At 34.6% G+C, this 21972-nt stretch overlaps 1 pseudogene; it reads right to left on the minus strand.

Moving 5' to 3' along the window:
- Positions 1–1821: 1821 nt before the first annotated feature.
- LOC123596891 overlaps positions 1822–21972 on the minus strand; it is a 196626-nt pseudogene continuing 176475 nt past the window's right edge.

Genomic DNA, 21972 nt, shown 5'->3' on the forward strand with positions numbered 1-21972 from the left:
GCAATAGCTGGTGATCAGTTTGATTTTTGTTCCTCAAGAGGAGGAAAAAATGACGAGGATGTTTAGTTGAAAATGCCTTATTTTATAATGTGAAGGAGCCTTGTTCCTGTACATCCATCAGATGATCTTATATAACCCCTATAAGCAGCCACCACTGGTGTAGGTCTTTATTGCTTATAGTTCTTTACCAATCACTAGGGAAATAAAATAGGAAAAATCCTTATTCAGTATATAAAACTCTATAAATTTGCTTGCAAGACCCCTGCATTTAGACCACTTGATTCTTCAGGCAATTTCTTATGTTAATTCTTAGATTAAAAACAATAAAGAAAAGACTTGTTCCCTCTTAAAGTCTTTTTACCCATAATAGCTCTCAATATTTTCTTATAAATAAAATACTTGGTATAAGAGCATTAGAGGGTATGGTTACAAAATCACAGCATGGATTAGGATAAGTGTTTAGAGTCTGTTTAAATAGTAAAGAATTCATTAATGTTATAATGGTCAAATAATGAGTGCTCATTCATAATAAAGATGCTAAGAATTTAGAATATGCTATAAGCTCTATTAGTTAGTTTTCTATGCCTTTGAAGAATAAAGGTAAATTTTCAGCATCCTGCTATTTATATGCTTTTTCTTATGTTTTTCTAATTTAGAAATGTGATTTTGGGTGGCTCAATTGGTCGAGTTTCAGACTCTTGACTTTGGCTCAGGTCATGATCCCAGCCAGGGTCATGGGATCGAGTCCTGCATGGGGCTCTTCGCTGAGCACTGAGCTTGCTTAAGATTCTTTTTCCCTCTCCTTCTGTCCCCTCTCCCCTTGCTCATCCTCTCTCTCTTTCTTGAAAGAAAGAAAGAAAGAAAGAAAGAAAGAAAGAAAGAAGGAAAAAAATGTAATTTTGGTAATACAAAAATTGAAACTAGCAGGAGATTGTTATAGTATCTATTCTGCTACTAACTCTATGAGATTATTTGTGTGACTTTACTTCACTCAACTACAATTTTCTCATTGTAAAAAATGGTCTGTTGGACCAGATTATAACTACCATTCTTTCCATCTCTATGGTTTTATAATTCTGTGGCTGTATGCTGATTTACTGGGAAAATTGGAGAATTATATAATTTATAGCAAGTAAGATGTGATAGCATATTGATATTTTTTCTTCATTTGCAGATATTGTACTATTATGATGATTTTCATGTTTCTTGACCATAAGATTCATCTCCAGACCATTCTTAAAAACAGAATGCTTACTAAAACAAAATACCCAGGAAAATAAATACCAACTGATTCTTGTGATCATGCAAGTTTGAAAAAAACAGAATTATGATACTGGGCACCAGAAGGAATTATATGTTTTATATATATATATATATATATATTTACTGCTAATGACAGAAAATCGAACTTGCTTTAACACCTTAAAAAAAAAAGAGGCATTTATTAGATCATTTAACTGAGAAGCCCAGGAGTCAAATATTCTTTAGTCTCTAGAAAATCCAGGCTCAAGTGATGTCATCAGCATCTGATTTACCTTTCTTTCTCTCTATCGTGTGTATTGGTGTATCACTTATGATTCCACTTTTTTCTGTGCTTTGTCTTTAAGTTTATTTATCTATTTTGAAAGAGAGTGAGAGAGAAAGAGTGAACAGAGGAGGGGAGAAGGAGAGGGAAGTGAGAAAATCCCAAGAAGGCTCCACACCATCAGTGCAAAGCCTGATGCAGGGCTCAAACTCATGAACCATGAGATCATGACCTGAGTCAAAGCAGACACTTAACCAGCTGAGCCAGCCAGGTGCCCCTCTACTTTCCTCTGTGCTTTACCCACTCTCATACATGTGCGGCACAGGAGAGCCCCACTTGTCTCCTGAATCTCCAAGCACGTTTTCATACTGCTTTAAGTGAACTGGAATAAACAAACATCGCTACTGGTCGCTCCACAAAATCCCTATGTCATATCTGACTGCCTTTGATTCAGACTCTGTACTGTAACCAACCTCTCTGGGCAGAGTGGAATGCAATCATTTCTTTTTTTCCCCTGAGGAAAAACCTAGTGTTTGAAGAATTGATCTTGGACAACAAGATATTAACTGTTTACCACTGAGGGGATCTATGCACTTGTTTCTTAATTTAATTCATTTTACTGTACATTGGTGGTGTATTGCTGTTCATAGGAAATGCGGTGTCTTAGTAAGGGTCTGACTTTGACTCAGGTTATGATCTCACGGTTTGTGAGTTCGAGACCGGCATAGTGAGTTCTGGCCCTACGTTGGGCTGTGTGCTGGCAGCTCGGAGCCTGACGTAGGGATTTTGCGGAGTGACCAGTAGAGATGTTTGTTTAGGGCAAAACCCTATTTATTTTCTTTCTTTCCTCTTGCCATTTTCCCCAGAGCAAACATGACCATGTAGGGAGTCCTGGTGCTCTTCAGAGGGTTAGGAAAGGGTGCTGTGTTGTAGGGCAGAGCGTGTGCCTTAGTGAACTGGGGAGAGAAAACTGCACGTGGGTTGCAAACAAGTTGGGAAGACCTGAATGGCCTTGGTTGCATGTAAACAGTAGGGCCACTGCGTTCAGTGGAGGACATTACAATTCTGGAAATGCGCAGAACATGAACTCTCCACTCACATGTACAACCAAGAAGGACTGCTTTTTTTTTTTTTTTTTTTTTTTTTTGACCTGCCAAACACTTAAGGAAGTTGTGATAACTTACCTGTGGAATCTAAAAGACTGAACTCCTAAAAGCAGACAGTAGATGTTGACTCCCAGGGCTGGACTCGGAGGAGATGGGAGATATTGATCAAAGGTCAGTTTCATAAGATGAATAAATTCTGGAGCTAATGTACAGCATGATGACTAAAGTTAATATTACTGTATTGTAGACAGGCCTGGGTGGCTCAGTTGGTTAAGCCTCCGATTTCGGCTCAGGCCATCATCTCACAGTTCTGAGAGTTCAAACCCTGCGTCGGGTTCTGTGCTGACAGCTCAGAGCCTGGAGCCTGCTTCTGATTCTGTCTCCCTCTCTCTCTCTGTCCCTTCCCGGTTCACACTCTGTCTGTCTCTACCAAAAATGAATAAATGTTAAAAAAAATTAAAAAACTACTACTGGATTGTACACTTGAAATTGGGCTAAAAGTAGATCTTAAGCATTGCTTTCCCCCTCCCCCACAAAAAATGATAGCTATGTGAGATGATGATATGTTAATTAAGTTGATTGTGGCAATCATTGCACAAAGTATATGTATATCAAGCCATCATACTGTATACCTTAAATGATACAATTTTTATTTGTCAATTATATCTCAATAAAATTCAAAAAATGAAATTTTAAGAACTCTAAAAATTCAACAATTAGCAAGCAAACAACCAAATTTTAAAAATAAGCAAAAGTGGGGTGCCTGGGGGGCTCAGTCAGTTAAGTGTCCAACTTTGGCTCAGGTCATCAACTCCCAGTTTGTGAGATCATCCCCGTGTCAGGCTCTGTGTTGATGGCTCAGAGCCTGGGAACTGCTTTGGATTCTCTGTCTCCCTCTTTCTCTGCCCCTCCCTTACTCAAGCTCTCTCTCTCTCTCTCTCCTCTCTCTGAAAAATAAACAAACATCAAAAAATAAAAATAAATAAAATATTTGAACAAATACTTTATTAAAGAAGGTATATAGATGACAAAATCCCATGAAAACATATTTAGTCATTAAGAAAATGCAAATTAAAACATCATGAAATTTACACACACACCTTTTTTAAAAAAAATTGCTTTAATGTTTATTTACTTTTTGAGAGAGAGAGAGCAGAATCTGAAGCAGGCTCCAGGCTCCATGCTGTCAGCACAGAGCCCAGGCTCGAGTTCATGGATTGTGAGATCATAACCTGAGCTACTGTTGGATGCTTAACCAACTGAGCCACCCAGGCACCCCTCACACATACCTTTTAGGCTAGCTAAAATGAGTGAATAAAAATGAATAAGGAAATGATAAATGAAAAGCTCAGAATGCTAACTGATGGCAAAGATGGAGGAGAGATTGAAATTTTATAAATCACAGTGGCAATACAGCTACTTTGGAAAATAGTTTGGTACATTGTTATTAAAGTTATACATATATACACTTACTATATGACTCCACAGTTCTGATCTTAGTATTTGCATTAGAGAAAATACAAGTTTTGTTCACTCAAAAGCATACACACATGTATATGTATAATGTATATACATATACATTATATATATATATGTATATATATAATGCTGTATATATCAGCATTATTTCCTAATCCTCACATATTTAAAATATCCCAATATCTTTAACAGGTGAATGGATAAATATATTTGTGCCCTAGGAGAATATAAAGCTTCGGAAGTAAAACTGAATGAATGACTGAATGTCAAAAAACTGGCTGAATCTAAAATTCATTAAGCTAACAAAAGAAACCAGATCTGCTCTCCCACCCAGGGTGGCCCCAAAAGAAAATTATATGACATTCTGGCAGATGCAACTCTATAGGCACTGAGAATAGATCCGTGTTTGCCAGGGGTTGGTGGTAGTGATGGTGGTGGGGATTGGGGGATTGGGGGAAGATTTGATCACAAAAGAACAACAATAGGTAATTTTTCCTGGTGAAGAAATTGTAATTCCTGTATCCTTATAGTAATGGTGGTTATATAACACTACATATTTGTCAAAATTTACAGAATTGCACACTGTAAAATTTAATATTGCTGCATATAAATTAAAAACTAAAATAAATGTATTCTTGACTATTTCTTTCCTTGGTGGTTACATCATAATCGCAGTAGAAACATAGCACAGAGAAAAAAAAATACTATTATACATTTGATGGAGATTGTTCATTTATCTGAGTAGTATTACAAAAACATGAGTTACAGCTAAATTCTCATTAAAGAAACTGCTTTTCCACTCCACCCCACTCCCACATGCAGAAAGTCTGGTTTTATCATTGTATATAACACCTATCAGGAAATCCACAATTTCAATTTTTTTTTTTTTAATTTTTTTTTCAACGTTTATTTATTTTCGGGACAGAGAGAGACAGAGCATGAACGGGGGAGGGTCAGAGAGAGGGAAACACAGAATCGGAAACAGGCTCCAGGCTCTGAGCCATCAGCCCAGAGCCTGACGCGGGGCTCGAACTCACGGACCGCGAGATCGTGACCTGGCTGAAGTCGGACGCTTAACCGACTGCGCCACCCAGGCGCCCCACACAATTTCAATTTTTAATACTACTCAGCGACAATGTAGCAACTTTTAAAGTCAAATTTCATTTTATAGCATTTGAAAACACTTTTTAAACTTGTGATGAAGCAAGAATATTTTAGTTCAGTTGCTCTCAAAATTTGCTATGCTTAATGTGTGTTTTTGACTCACACAAGAAACAGGTTAGTTTTTTTTTCTCCAAGTTAGTTCCATTAATAAAGATTCTGAGTCAGCAGAGAATAGGCATGCATCTTTTATAGAGCCCACAAATGAATAATGCACATCATAGTTTGAAAATGTTTTAGTTAAAACTTTATGCCTTAAATATGCACCGTGTGTTCTCATGTTAATTACAATATAATTTATATGTGACATTTTGGCATGGGATTAAAACAATGCACTCAACTTTAATTTTCAAACAGACAATTAGTTTTCAAAAAGAAAGATGAGGTTCTATTAAGAAAACCAGTCTACTGTGCTCTTGTCTCAACCACCTTTTGCCAAAATCCCATTTACCCTCATCATTCAAGAAAATGATGCTACAATGAGTAGCTAATTTGTCTCTGAATTATAATCGCTGACAGTTTATGTAAATATGATTTTAGGAAAATATCCATAATAAATTTGGCTCATAATTCTTTGTTTGTGTACAATTATTTATTTATTATAAATATATTTGTCAGCCTCACCTAGGTAATCATAAACTAAATGCTGAGGGAATCACAAATTTCATCATGGAAAACTTAGGCCATGAAAAATCAGAAATCTGTGATGTATCTCCATAGTCTCAAGAAGAGAAATTCCTGAGAACACTGAACTGTGGGCTTTAAATTACATTTTATTTTATAAATTAAAATACTACATATATGGGGCACCTGGGTGGCTCAGTTGGTTAAGCGTCTGACTCTTGATTTGGGCTCAGGGCATGATCACAGTTCATGGGATCGAGCTCTGCGTTGGGCTCTGTACTGACAAGCCTGCTTAGGATATTTTCTCTCTCTCTGTCTCTCTGCCCCCCTCCCACTCTCTCCCTCTCTCTCTCTCTCTCTCAAAATAAATAAACATTTAAAAAAAATAAAAAATAAAATACCACATATAATAATAAACATGAAAATTTGGGAGCAATTGTGTATAAATAGGTTAACAAATAAGGAAAAATGAAGTTGCATTTCGAAAATAAACCGGGAGCAATCTTGACACTCATTCATACCAGTTGACTGATCTCGCATTGTACCAAACACAAATTCAGATTTTAGAAAAACACTGAAATGTCTAAGCAAGCGGTAAAATTCTAATTATGTTTCCTCTAAACACTGCTTCCACGTGTGTTACTTCATTTGAGTGAGTTTCTTTTCAGTATGCATTATTGTAATGAGATCTATTAAGTTGAGAAACATTAGCGAAGCATCAGATATAAGATTCCTATATAGAATTGAAATTCCAGGTGACCCTGAACAACATAAGGGCTAGGGCCACTGACTTCTACATGGTGGAAAATCCCAGTACAACTATTAACTCCTGCAAAACTTAACTACTTGCCTGGAAGCTTTACCAGTAACATAAACAGTCAAAGAACACATATTTGTACATGTATTATATACAATAAAGTAAGCCAGAGGTAAGAAAATATTATTAAGAAAATCATAAGGAGGAGAAAATATATTTACAGGACTGTACTATGTATGTTGAGAAAAGTTAACATAGAAATGGACCCAAATTGGAACTTATTTACACAGAAAAAAATGTGCCCCTCTTATTTTTTTCCTCATACCCCACATCCATTCTTTCAGAAAATTTTATTGAACCTTCCTTCAAAATATCTCATCCAGACACTTATCATAAACGCTGCTATATCCTTCTATCGACCACCACCCAAATCTGCCCGAGTGACTACACAATAGCCAGGTAACTAGTTCCCTTCTCTGACTTCTAAGTGATAGTGAACGTTCAAAACATGAATTAAGTCATTTTCCCTATTACTGAAAACCTTCGGATGTTTTCCATTTCATGCACAGAAAGGTGAAGGTCCTTGCACGTGCCCACAAGGATCCACCAAGCCACACTTCTTCCACTGCAGTCGAACTATTATTAGTCTCTTCACTTTCTTAGACTATCATGCTTGCTACCGTCTTGGAGCCTTGGCAATAGCTATTTCCTCTGACGTCTTCCTCCAGATAATTGCATGGAATTAACCAAACATTACCTCTCAGTGTTCTCTATCCGGACCACCCATATAAGTTGTCACTTCCACCAACCCCCAATCCTGTTTTATCTTACTCTGCTCTTTTTTTCCCCTAGTACCTATCTCCTTCTAAAATATATACTTACTACATTTATTCTTTATTGTCTGTCTCCTTTTGCTAGAATGTAAGCTCTACTAGAGCATAAATGTGTATCTGTTTTGTCTACAGATATGTCACTGATGATCACTTTGTAGTAGGGAAGGTGCCTGCATGATGTCCAGCACTGGAAGATGCTAAATTACATTTGTTACTGCAGCAGTCAGAAAAATTACATGCCAGAATCCCTAGTCCCTAGAATCTGGAAATGTGTTACCTTCTTTGGCAAAAGGGAATTTGCAAGCTGTCAACAAATTAATGATCTTGAGATGGAGAGATTATCCTGTCTTATCCAGGTGGCCAATGTAACCAAAAAGGTCCTAATAAAAGTTGAAGTGAAATACAAGAGTATCATAGAGAAAAAGATTTGAAAAGGAACCATAGCCAAGAAGCTAGAAAAGGTAAGAGAACAGATACTTCCTTAGAGCCTCCGGAAAGGAATGTGGCCTTCACAACACCTTCATTTTAACCTAGTGAAACTATTTTAGATTTCTGACATTCAAAAAGAAAAGATAGTAAGTTCGTGTTATTTCAAGCTCTCAAATTTTTGTAATTTGTTACAGTAGCAGTAGGAAATGGTACAGTTAAGTTAATGGATTAACTTTTTAATTAGCCCATGTATCTGATTTATAATATAAAAACATCAATGTTCTCACATAAAAATTTTGCTACCTGTGTGTCATTTGATATGGCCCGTTGCTGTAAAGATAATAACCAAATTGGCAAGGCCTCTGAACATTATAATAATTATATCCTTGCAAGCCAATATTATGCCATTTGGGATATAGTAGCATATGGAGCTACAATATGAGTATAAAATTTGAAATTTGAAATGGGAGTAAGAACATTTCCTTAAAGGAATAAAATACAATGGTATTGAGTGTTGATCTAGAAAAAAATATACTACCCAAATATTTTCAGTTAAACAGTTGTTGACAAATGTCTTTAAGAGTTCTCAAAGCCTTTAATGTATTAATATTTAAAAATCACATTTTCAGCTTTATTTCAGCATGAAATTCTATTTTATTAATCAGATTATAGGATGATGTTTCCTAAAATATAGTTTGGAAAAGTTTATTTAGACTCAATTCACTGTTTGTTAATATGAACACGAAACTCAGATACATAGAAATCATGATTGCTAATGACTTAAATGGGCCCAAAGTCACTTCTTTGGATTCACAGATGTTTATTTGTATTCCAATAAAAAAGGCTGTTTGACTTTGGTTAATAAGCCCCTAATGGTAAGGTCTGATGTACTTAACTTTATTAAAATGTTCCGACAGAAATAACATCATATCTATAAACATCATTTCATTGCTTTTCTATGTCTTAATTTATTCATTTTTGAAATATGTTTTTGTGGAATACAAATTTTATATTAAATTTTTTAAAAACAATTACAATCATGTCATTCCATTTTATTTTGACTTACATTGTTTTTGGTGAGAATCTTATGAACATGCATATATTTCTCTGTACATATTTTTTCCCTATAGCTCCTTTAAGGTTTTTCTTTATCATTGGTTTTTGGAGACTCGATTATGATATGTTGCCTTTGATTTATTTATGCAATTACAATTACATATATTTTAGATTCTTGTGACATCATTAGCCAAGTCTTTGAACCTCTGTTCATTTTTTAATATTTTTCCCCTCGTTTTCTCTGTACTTCAATTTTGATAGATTCTGTTTTCCTGCCTCTAAATTCAATGATCTACTATTCTTGTGCCTTGCCTTTTTTTTTTTAACGTTTATTTATTTTTGAGACAGAGAGAGATAGAGCATGAACGGGGGAGGGTCAGAAAGAGAGGGAGACAATCTGAAACAGGCTCCAGCCTCTGAGCTGCTAGCACAGAGCCCGACGCGGGGCTCGAACTCACGGAACGCGAGATCATGACCTAAGCCGAACTAGGAGGCTTAACAGACTGAGCCACCCAGGTGCCCCTGTTCTTGTGCCTTGCCTTTTTTTGAGCCCATTTCACAAATTTTAATTTCATATATATTTTCTCAAATAAAGAAATTCGTTCCATTTTTTAATAGTTTCTTTCTCTCTTCTTGACACTTATATTTTCAGTAATTTTTAACAGATTTATAATAGCTGTTTGTTTTCCAAATATCTGCCTGGTAATTTCATCATCTCTGCCATGACTAGTTCTCTGTTTGATTGGTATGAGTTATGAATCATATTTTCCTCTTGTTTCACATGGCTACTAATTTTTCATTGCATACTGGGCATGACGATTTACACTGTGAGTATCAGAATTTGAAGAATGAACTTCAAAGGCGGATAGAAATATCTCATATATCTTGATTGTTTTGATGGTTTCACATGTATATACATTTATCAAATTCATTGATCTGTAATTGACTTATTTTATTATATGTAATTTATACCTCAATAATGTTGGTTAAAAATACCTGCACTAAATTACATGGTAACAATTGGCTTACACCACACAAATAAACTGTATAATTTTGTGTGTTTCAGATCTCAGGAGTTATTGACACAGGAGTAAGAAGATGAAGATAAGTGTATGGCCACAAATAATGTTTGTCATCTGCACTGAGACCAGGGAGATGTTGAAGGGCATCATGCAGAAAGAAGGAAATTTCACCTCAAAAGGAAGTGAAACTCGCATCCTAAGTTTAACAGTTTCATCGTCAATCTACTTGTTAATATCGAACAAAAAATCACGTCTCAATTCTTTGATTAGGCCAACTTGTATTATTTGACATAAAAATGTTATAAAAAAGTTGGTAAAAAAAAAAAGTCCATATTCCCAGGTTTTGTGATATCGACACTTTGTGATCCTTTCTTTCTTTCTACTTATTAAATGTTTTGATTTTACATAGTCTGCTCCCAACTCTCTCTTCTTATTCTTACACATTCCTTAAACTTTATCTTAATGTTACCTAGGATGATTCGATCACATTATATATTGATAGCTTTCAAATCAAACCTGCACATTTGATTGCTTACTGGCCTAGTTCTAATATAGACATTGCAAAATACTCCAAATATGACTCTGTTTTCCAATTTTCACCGTTGTTTTTTATCCCAATGAATTGCAACATCATCTCTTTATATATTTCTAAGTTAGAAACCATAACCCCTTATTTATTTTCTTTCTTCCTCATACTCTGAAATTGAGCAATTATAATTCTCTGTCTATACTGCCTTCTAAATAACTCTTAAAACCCATGTAAGTTATTCCCTTGCATCTCTATTGACACTTTACTAAACTAGTCCATTATCATTGAATTCTTGCTACAACTTTTTACAGTGATTTCTGTATCTTTCTTTAGTTCATTCTCCAAAATACAGTTAGAGTAATTACATAAAATTTAAATCTGTGTTGACTCTTCCCTTACTTGAAAGAGAGAGAGAGGGATGGAGAGAGACAGAGAAAGGAAGCTGTGCTTGAGAAAATGAAGACACTCATTATGGCATATACATAAATATCTTTTGAAGCTAAATCATTTTCTTTTGGACTTTCACTGTTTTATGTTTATTTATTGTTTTGTGATAATTATATTTTTCTTTATGACAGCAATATATGCAAAATATTGGAACTTTGGTGAATTCACACTAGTCAAATATAACAATTGATACTAATGTTACATTTAGATATCTAAGCTGGAAATATTTGTATACATTCTTTTATGTATGTGAATAAAATAAATGTTCAAGATAAAGAATATAATCAACATTTCTCTCTCTCATTCTTTCTTCTACACTTTAAAATATATAGAAATATGTTTATATAGACTGAGGTCATACTATATGCTAGGGAATCTTATATCTGGTTATATAAATCTTGTGCCATCAGACAGGTATCAACCTTCCTATAACAATTGAGGAATTCATTTTATTCAATTGGCATTTTGTTTGTCGTTTTAGATAGATTTATCTGAGCCACTTTGGATAGAGTTAGATAGGCTTATTACTTCAATAACTTTATTTCGATGCCATAGCAATTCATTTGGCAAATAAACAGGGACTAGTTTGTGACATGTTTCCTTTTGTTATTTTGTCTTTAACATGAAAATGTGTTTAAAGTAAAACATTTTTCACTAGATCATAAATTTGAAGGGCTTGGGAGGTATGGCTTATATCATATTTTTAATAATGTCAAATTCATGACTTTTACTCACTAACATTTGATAAACATTTTCTAATTAGCAGGAAGTAATTTCCTTTCACTAGGTATGATCCTTCCCATTCATTTTACAAAACATTTTCATCTCATAAAACATTGATGGGATCACATAAGTGATTTGGGCATGATTATTGAATGTGTTTCTAGTTCTTAAAATAGGTGTTATTTTAGTAACCCATAAAGTTGATTCTGGTATAGATAAAAAGATAAAAGTCATTTTTAGATACAAATATATTTTTAAATAAAAGAACTCATTTTTCATAGTTTAATATGGGATAGACATAGACATTAATTCCTCTCTCTCTCTCTCTCTCTCTCACACACACACACACACACACACTTATGGCAGCTCTTTAAACTTACTGCCCACGCAACACCTGCCACTTCAATATGTATTCTGCAGCACACAGAATTATTTAGTCATGGTTTCTTAAAAATGTTACACGTTGCAATCATTTATTAGAAATTGTAATTTGTCTTTGCTGCTCCATAGGCCTGCATCGAACATGAATAAATTACACCTAAATATAGCTTCCTTCATTTTTCAATTTGTCTAATAATTCATTTTTATGGAAGTGTGTATCCATCTGCAATCTGATTATTAAATGGCTTCTTCAAATTACTAACTATAGACATACTGACTTATTGAAAGGCTTTTAGGAAATTAAAAATGTTAAAATCGAATATAGTCTTTAAAAATGTCCTTCTTTACTGTGTAGTTCCATGGCCATTTACTGTGACTTTTGGAGGAAAAAAAAAAAAAAGTAAAAATGGCAGCAAAAGAAGAATGTCAGGATGAGTATTAGCAAGAAAACACTTCTGGTATATTCATTACAAATTTGATTTATTTTTCATTCAAGACTTTATGTTATAACATTTGTGTAACATTTATGTTATAAAATGTGATATACAGGGACGCCTGGGTGGCTCAGTCGGTTGAGCATCCGACTTCGGCTCAGGTCATGATCTCATGGGTTCGTGAGTTTGAGCCCCACATCAGGCTCTGTGCTGACAGCTCAGAGCCTGGAGCCTGCTTCAGATTTTGTGTCCCCCTCTTTCTCCGCCCCAACCCTGCTTGTGCCCTGTCTCTCAGTCTTTCAAAAATGAATAAACATTAAAATTTTTTTTTAAATAAAATGTGACATACAACTTATCACAGGACATCTTTGTAGCTTAAGACAACACATTTTTTTTTTCAACGTTTATTTATTTTTGGGACAGAGAGAGAGACAGAGCATGAACGGGGGAGGGGCAGAGAGAGAGGGAGACACAGAATCGGAAACAGGCTCCAGGCTCCGAGCCATCAGCCCAGAGCCTGACGCGGGGCTCGAACTCACGGACCGCGAGATCGTGACCTGGCTGAAGTCGGACGCTTAACCGACTGCACCACCCAGGAGCCCCAAGACAACACATTTTTAATTATAGTTGACACACAATGTTACATTAGTTTCAGGTATACAACATGGCGATTCAACAAACACGTCTATACATTATGCTATGCTCACCACAAATGAAGCTACCGTCTGTGACCACAAGCTATTACAATATTGATTACAGGGGCGCCTGGGTGGCTCAGTCGGTTAAGCGTCCGACTTCGGCTCAGGTCGTGATCTCATGGTCTGTGAGTTCGAGCCCCGCGTCGGGCTCTGTGCTGACATCTCAGAGCCTGGAGCCTGCTTCGGATTCTGTGTCTCCCTCTCTCTCTGCCCCTCCCCCACTCATGCTCTGTCTCTCTGTCTCAGAAATAAATAAACATTAAAAAAATTAAAAAAAAAAAACAGTGTCATTGACTATATTCTCTATGCTGCACCTTCTATCCCTGTGACTTATCCACTCCATAACTGCAATCCTGTACCTCCCATTCCCCCCTTCCCCCATATTGCCCATCCCCTGCCCTTCCCCTCTGGCAATCATCAGTTTGTTCTACATGTTAATGGGTCCCTTTCTGCTTTTTAAAACAAGAGAAATGTATTATCTTAAAATTCTGAAGGTCAGAAGTCTGAAATGGGTCTCGCTAGGCTAAAATTGAGGGGTTGGTAGGGCTACCTTCCTTTTTAAAGGTTTCTAGGTAAGAATGTTTTCTCACTTTTTCTAGCTGTTAGAGGCTGCTCTCATTTCTCTGTGATCCCCTTTCATCTCGAAACCAGCAGTGGCTGGTTGCCTCTTTCTCCTATTGTATCATGTTCAAATCTTTCCTGTACCTGCTGGGCATGATCACATGCTGTAGATTTGAATGTTGATAGAAATATGCTTGATTCTTTTGTTAATGCTGTATTTGGCCTGTGCAGAGCACAAGAAGGCAAAAATTGTATATATATATATATATTTTTAAAAAACTCCTGAAAAATAATGCTTTGTACCGATGTATGGCAATGATACAGATAATAATGCTATTATTGCCTTGAGCCAAAGTTACCTATGAAGAAGATTGGGATTTTAAATCTATTACAGTTTATTGCCTTATGGCATAATAACATTTCCGTATAAATTGTGACAGTAAATCTTTTTTAACACAAAAGACTTAAACCTGAACATGTGCACCAATGCACAAAATGTTGCCCATAATTTAGTAGATTCATGAACCTTTTAAAGTAAATCTATAGAGTCTAGGAAGCTCAGTTAAGAACCTTTAAGTTAGGGTAAGCAATACAGCATCATGGCGTACTTCAGACTGAAATGGAAGCTGGGGTACCTTTAGGTAGGGAGGTGGTCAGGTGACCATTTGGTGGTCAGGGCAATACACTGGGTGTCATATAAAGCCGACACGAACAAAGATCAAAGATTCTCTTCGGTTTTAGGCAGGACATAGGGATCTGAAAAAGAGGAAGACTCAGGTAAAGAGTTAGAGAACTTCATTACCTACATGAAAAAGAGAAATAAATCAGGCAGAACCGAAGCCAAGCCAGGAATTCTACTTGACGAAAGACAATAGACAAGGAGAAAGATTCCATTTTCAGGAAATGGAACTGGCAAGAATAAGCCAGGAAGTAATTAATTCTCCCTCCTATGACCCCATTCAATAAGCAGTGCTACTCAAAGCAAAGACTGCAGTGCCTGCCAGTAAACCGACAGCAGTGAAGAGATTAATACCATAATACAATAGGTGTTTGGAAATTTTACAGCATAATAATAATATTATCTTTCTGGAGTCCAGTTTGGCTGTGTTTGTGTGCATTTTAAATTTTCTAGTTACTTTATTTTACAAAAGTCTCAATGCACAAAATCAATACATTGGAATAATTATAAAAAGAAAAATTTTTTTCACTACAGATAGCTTGAGTACTATCCATCTAAAGGGAATTGAACTATCCTAGGCACCCAAGCACCTAAAAGCCAAGGAAGGAGGGCACATTTTCTCTGTTAAAATTTAGCATGGGAGATTATCACAAAGGTGGGAAGAACCCAGTAACTTCTACATCAGGTGCAGAGTAACAGAATGAATACATTTTAAAATCCTCTGCCATTTAGAACAAGAACAAGTGACTTATTGATGTGCCATTTGATTCATTCTAAGAACCAGGTTGCCTGCCTCCAATACATGGTCATTAGAAACAACTTGCAAAAAAGGGATTATGGAGCATAAATTGAGAGAAAATTATCTTCTCTCCTTTTTAGCTTTGCATTTTACCCCAAGTATAAGATTCAATTTCTTCCAGTGCAGTTCACAAATATTTTGCAAACAGAAGATAATTTCACTTGACAAAATATAGATATGTTTTTCCCAGTCTCGATTCCTGTGAATTCACAAAACAAATGGAAAGAGTTGCCAATTCATAGAAAATTAGACATTATTTCAATATGTTCGGGTTTGCTTCTCTCATTTTTGAACAGTATCAAACTTGAGTATTTTAGATATTTTTATCAATACATGAGATCATCAGATTGTTTTCTCTCAAACACATGATTTTAATCAGGAGCTTTATCATCAGAATATTTTAGGTGGCACATATTCAGTAAAGATACAATATAAGTTTAGTTACTTCTTAAAAGGCTGACATCATGTGTAATAGAGTAATCGGGTTAAACTATAATCATCTTTCAATTTTGAGTTTCAAATGGCACTGCTGACATTCCTAATTATAGCCTTTTAAACACATTATTATGACATTATAATAATTTTGACAAGAAATGATGCTTGAGTAATTTTTCTGCTAAAAATATCAGATGCATTTAATGTGAATATGAATGATCAATTGACATCGTTGGCTGAAGCCACATATATTGACGACAATTTCTTTATATGAGCACTGTTAATTCAATGCTTGAAAATCAAATGCATTTTAAAATAATATTAAGTATTCACAATTTAAAATTTTTGTAAATTTTATTAGGCATTACAGTTCCTCCTGGCTCCTTACTCCACCAAACATCATCTATGAATGGAATCCAGTATAATGGATAAAACTGAATATAGGCCAAAATAAAATGGAGAGACTAAATGTCTAATCAAAAGAGAAATGGATTCTAATTCAGAAAGTTTTCCATTTCAGGTTCTTGGCACTAACTCTCTACCTGATCCTAGGACCTCTGAGTCTTCATTCTTCCAACCTTTAATTGAGGGCTGTTGAATCAGATAAATTTTAGTATGTATTTCAGCTCTGAGGCTATACTTAGCCCACAGTAACACCATATTTGTGTGACTGTAAGATTTTCAAATGGGGCCACATTTTCAATAATTTGCTGATATCTGATTAAGTATAGTATCTTTCTTTCTCTTCAGCATGCCAGATAATGTTGGGAAAAGTGTGCATTTAGCAATTTAGTAGCAATGAAAGACAAATATAAAAGTAAAAAACAAATGACTCTGAAACCTCACCTTTTTGTTTTATACCCTCAAAAAAATAGATTAAGGAGCCATCACATTTAGAATTTGCATCATTGTTCGATCCATTGTCCTCAACTATTTTCATTGTAAATTAGTGGATTTACATGTTGTCATGCAATTATAAAAATTTAATATTGGAAAAGACCTGCCAGTTCCATTCACTTATGCTTTTATATCTCTAATTTACCCTCAATTTAGAACAGTTCTGTGAGCAACTTGCTGTTTAATCGAAAAGTATCTTTGCAAAGTGTAGCTGATTTTTTCCATGTATTTCTACATATGATTCTTTATGTGAAATACTTTTAAGTCATTTTAGTTGGGTTAGTTCTACAATTAACTAAAAATTACTTTAATTTTTGATAGAACTTTTTTCATTGAAAGCAACTGGACAGAAATGCACATAGATTTGAGAATTTTTTAAAATATTTTTTTTACTGTTTATTCATTTTTTGATAGAGACAGAGAGTGAGTAGGGGAGGGGCAGAGAGAGAGGGAGACAGAATCTGAAGCAAGCTCCAGGCTCTGCACTGAGAGCACAGAGCCCAACACGGGGCTCGAACTCACAGACCATGAGATCATGACCTGAGCTGAAGTCGGACACTTAACCGACTGAACCACCCAGGCGCCCCTAGATTTGAGAATTTTTAATGCCATCTCTGTAGGGTGCCTTTGTGGGTTACCCATTTTGTTTCAGCTGACCTTTAACACAGTTTCACTATCAAGACTACCCTGATGTATATCAAGAAGCCTTTTATCTCTCTTTGAAATATAAGAATGTATAAAATTATATATATAAAAAAGCTACAAGTGAAATTAATTTGTTAATGTAGCTAAAATATGCATATAAATCAGCATATTTGCACACATATTTATATACATAGTAATATTAGAATTTGGATTTTTCTTAATTCACTGTGAGCCAAAGTATTGATCTTTATATTTAAGGAATTTACAAGTTGGAGAGAACTTGGAACCATTTTTGTGACTAGTATCTTGCATTAATTCAAGAGATTTATACTGACAAGCTTTTCAGACTAGAAGAATGTGTTGTAATAAAATTTATAGCTTGAAAAAATATTTAAGTACAGAGTTATTTCACATCTACAAGTTGAATTATTCATATTAAATAATTGATGTGCAATAAATAAATACAGAATCATCTCATAGTTTCTAAAATTAAAAAAAAATTAAATTCCATTTAAAGTGTAGTTATTCCTTGGTTTTTAAAAAGCATAGTAACTGCATATAACATTCAATATGACCTTCATTTTTCTTTGCTGTCTACACAGGTATATAACCACAGACAGCCAGATTCAATCAATCTGGTACAAAGTATAGTTTTGACACTCTTTGAGAAGCAACTCAATATGCTATATGGAAGTTTTTAGCCAAGGGAGCTGTTTTCTTCAATGTTTGTCTTTACTTCATTTTTCTTCAACTCCTCCTACTCATTTTAGTATTTTAAAGATTTTTCTCAATCTTTTAATCCTCTACATATCCGAAATTGGTGCATGTCCTGTTTAATGTAACATGTGAAAATTTTAAAACAAGAAAGGTACAGTACACTCTCTGAGTATGATTCTGTGTTTTAATCAGATTTCTGTCTTTTAAGAACTCAACTTTTTCTGGAATATTTTCCCTTACCCAACACTCACAACCACATTGGAATATATCACGTCAAGCAGCATAAACAGAGGTCTTGCATGAATGTAATACCTCTTCTTTGCCATTTTCCCCCCTCCAATTTATCTATTGATTGTCATTCTTTGCCACGGCCTGGGAATGATCAATAAAGCAAAAGACGTTTTGTTGCCGTTATAGGAAGGACAAACCAACGTAACATATTCGACAACATGAAGACTTTAAATCCAACTTAGTGCATGGCCTGAAGTCACTGTCCTCTTGCAGCTGCTTTCAGACATCTCAAGAGACCTGTGTAGAAAGTAGGATGACAGAGCTGGGGACCTGAACTATAAATAATTAGAATACAACAGAAGTGTGAGCAAAATTCCTCAATGTAATTATTAACTGTTAAACAGAAAACAGCACCTGATGCCTGCCCAATCCTCCTGACTCTGCACTATTTCCCACCCCAGACAATGCCAGATGCGACTTTAGTTCAAGTGGTCTCATGATCTCTCTCTTGTGAATGATTTAAACAAAGAACAATAAAGAAGACCCTAAAGTAATATCTGAAACTAACTTAGGTTGGCTTGGGATGAAGTTCTAAAAAAACTTCAAAAAAGTTATAATCTTCATGTCTTTTTAGGGTATTTACCAATTTTTCTCAAAGGACACTAAAAGTTACAAAGTGTTCAATAGAATATATGCTGTATAATAAAACACTGTATCTCCATAAAGTAAAAAGATGCCAGATGTGATCATTAAGCGTATAAACGAACCTTGAATTGTGTAATTTGAAAATTCCTATAGCTACTTACTTTATTTTATTTTATTTTTTTAATATGAAATTTATTGTCAAATTGGTTTGCATACAACACCCAGTGCTCATCCCAACAGGTGCCCTCCTCAATGCCCATCACCCATATTCCCATCCCCCCCACCCCCGATCAACCCTCAGTTTATTCTCAGTGTTTAAGAGTCTCTTATGGTTTGCCTCCTTCCCTCTCTGTAACTTTTTTTCCCCCTTTCTCTTCCCACCGGTCTTACTTATTTTAACTGCTTTGGTTAAACCAAGCAAAATAATGGTAAATAATATGACAAAAACAGTTACAGAATGCTTCTCTACATTTTATCTATTCACTTTATTTATTCCTCATAACATCTTTCTTTTCTGGGATCTTACCACCAGTTGTAATGTAAGAAATAAACTAACATTCAGAAACTTAAGTAAATTTTTGAAGATCACATAACCAAGAAAAATTGGTACTAACCCACAAGCTCAAGTATTTTGGTACCAAAACCTGTGATTTCCCATTTTATTACAATTTCCTTCTGAAACACCACTGTGCCTGCCATTAGGATGTACAAAAATAGAGAGTCCCAACACCTGTTTCAGGTTCTTCTTATGCAAGGGAAAAGTGATGAAGAGAGAAGAGAAATAATCAAGAACAACAACGAACCATATTTTTGTTTATTTCTATTATGAACCACACACATTTCTCTGCTCTTTACACAGGCAACATAATTTCCAGAGTTCCTGTATGATGGTTCTACAACTACTTTGTATGGTTAACAATGCTAAATTTGCTCTAGATTGGAGCAATTACAAATTATTTAATAATCTGCCTACATGAAGTTATAGGACACTCACGGAAGAAGAGTACATGAAGTCGAACTCCAAGAAGCAGAAATAAATGAATTACCATATTATGAATTACCCCTCAGCATTTTAGAGTAACATCAAATATAGACAAATAACAAGAGGATCAAATCTAACTTGAGAATAGTTCTCTTTACAAAATACCTACATTTTAAGAATAATCAGTTATGATGGGAAAAGGAGGTCACGTTAGTAATCATAATCATGTTTCATAGAATTTGCAAAATTTGGGGTATGGAGTGAGAATTACATTTTTATATAATAGCTGTTGATATTAGTTGATTACATATGTTTATTTGATTAGGAGATTTGATGAAAGAAAGAATAAAAGTATATATTCGTTTTCCTCCTCATCCACCGTAGTACAGCCACCTGAGTTTCCTTCTATTCCTCCAATAGCCAAGTTTATTTGAGTTCAATATTTTAGGTTTGCTCTGACCTCAAGAAGGCTCTTATTTACCTATTTTATTCATCCTCTCTGACAAACAAATTGGCCTATGATTTAACATATTTCAAATGTTGGGTCATATTTAACGCACCTCAAATATCTCAATCTCCTTTTCATTGTTTTCTACCAAAGCTTCTGGTGATTTTGAGATTGCTCTTAGGTTTAAACTTTTCCACACTCAGAATCAAGAAAAATTAAAAAAATTACTTTGACATTAATAAAAATGAAGACACAACACACCAAAACTTATGAAATATAAGTAAAGCAGTGTTTGGAGGAAAATTTAAAGCTGTAAATAGCTATAATAAAAAGGAAGAAAAATTTCTAATCAGTAGCCTAAACTTTTACTTTAAGAGAGCAAAATAAATCTGGAACAAAAAGGAAAAAAAAATATTAGATTGAAAGAACTAATAAAATAAAGAATAGAAAAACAATAGAGAAAATCAATGAAACCAAAAATTAGTTCTTTAAAAAAATCAAGAAAATATATAAATGGTTAGTTACATAAGGAAAAAAGAGAGAGAGGAAAATTAAAATCACTAGCATCAGAAAGGGAATATATACATTCTATTATGGGAATGAAGATATACATATATCTTACATATATATACATATAACATTTCATATATATATATGAATTCTATGTATAATTGTATGCCAATGAATTTATAAAAACTTATATGAAATAGAAAAATTATTAAAAAGTTGCAAGCTGTCAGAACTGGCTTAAGAAAAAATAGATAATTAAATAGATCTGTAACATGTAGAGAAATTGAATTAATAATAAGAAATAACAATCTTCCCAAAATTTTCAGGCCAAATGGCTTAACTAGTTAGTTGTAACAAATGTCTAAGAAGACTAATACCAATCTTTCATAAACTCTTCCACAAAAATAGAACATGAAACAGTTCTCAGCTCATTCTATGAGACAAGCATTATCCTGACACGAAAGCCAAAGACATGAAAGAAACGGAAGCTACAGACTAATATCCCTTATGAATATAAATGCTAATATCTTTTTTGTAATGTTTATTTATTTTTGAGAGAGAGAACAGTGGGAGGGGCAGAAAGAGAGGGAGATAGAGTATCTGAAGCAGGCTCTGTGCTGTCGTCTTAGAGCCATATTTGGGGCTCTAACTCATGAACCCTAAGATCATGACCTGAGCCTAAATTGGACACTTAACCAACTGAACCACTTTGGTGCCCCTAATACAAAAATCATAAAAAAAAAAAAAACTACCAAACAATATCCAGAAGCATATTTAAAAATATTATTAAACAGACTCCATGACCAAGTGGCTTTTATCCTGGAAATGCAAGGATGTTTCAACATATGAAAATCGATCAACGTGCTACGATCACATTAATAGAATAAAGATAAAAAGCCACATGATTATCTCAATTGATGCAGAAAATCATCTGACAAAACCTAACACTGTTTTGTAATAAGAAAAACAAACTAGTAGAAAAAAAAACATTCTCAACTTGAAAGAAATCTATGAAAAGCCCACATCTGAAAATAAGAGATTAGATAATTTCCCTCTAATATCAGGAACAAAAATAGGATGTCCATTCCCGTCACTTCTATTCAACATTGTGTTGGAAGTCTGGCAGGGGCCAGATCAATGGAATCGAATCAAGAGTACAGAAATACATGAATATAACTATGGTCAATTGTTTTTATCGAAGGGTACTAAGACTGTTCGA

Source organism: Leopardus geoffroyi, chromosome C1 (genome assembly GCF_018350155.1).
Source record: "Leopardus geoffroyi isolate Oge1 chromosome C1, O.geoffroyi_Oge1_pat1.0, whole genome shotgun sequence".
NCBI lineage: Eukaryota > Metazoa > Chordata > Mammalia > Carnivora > Felidae > Leopardus > Leopardus geoffroyi.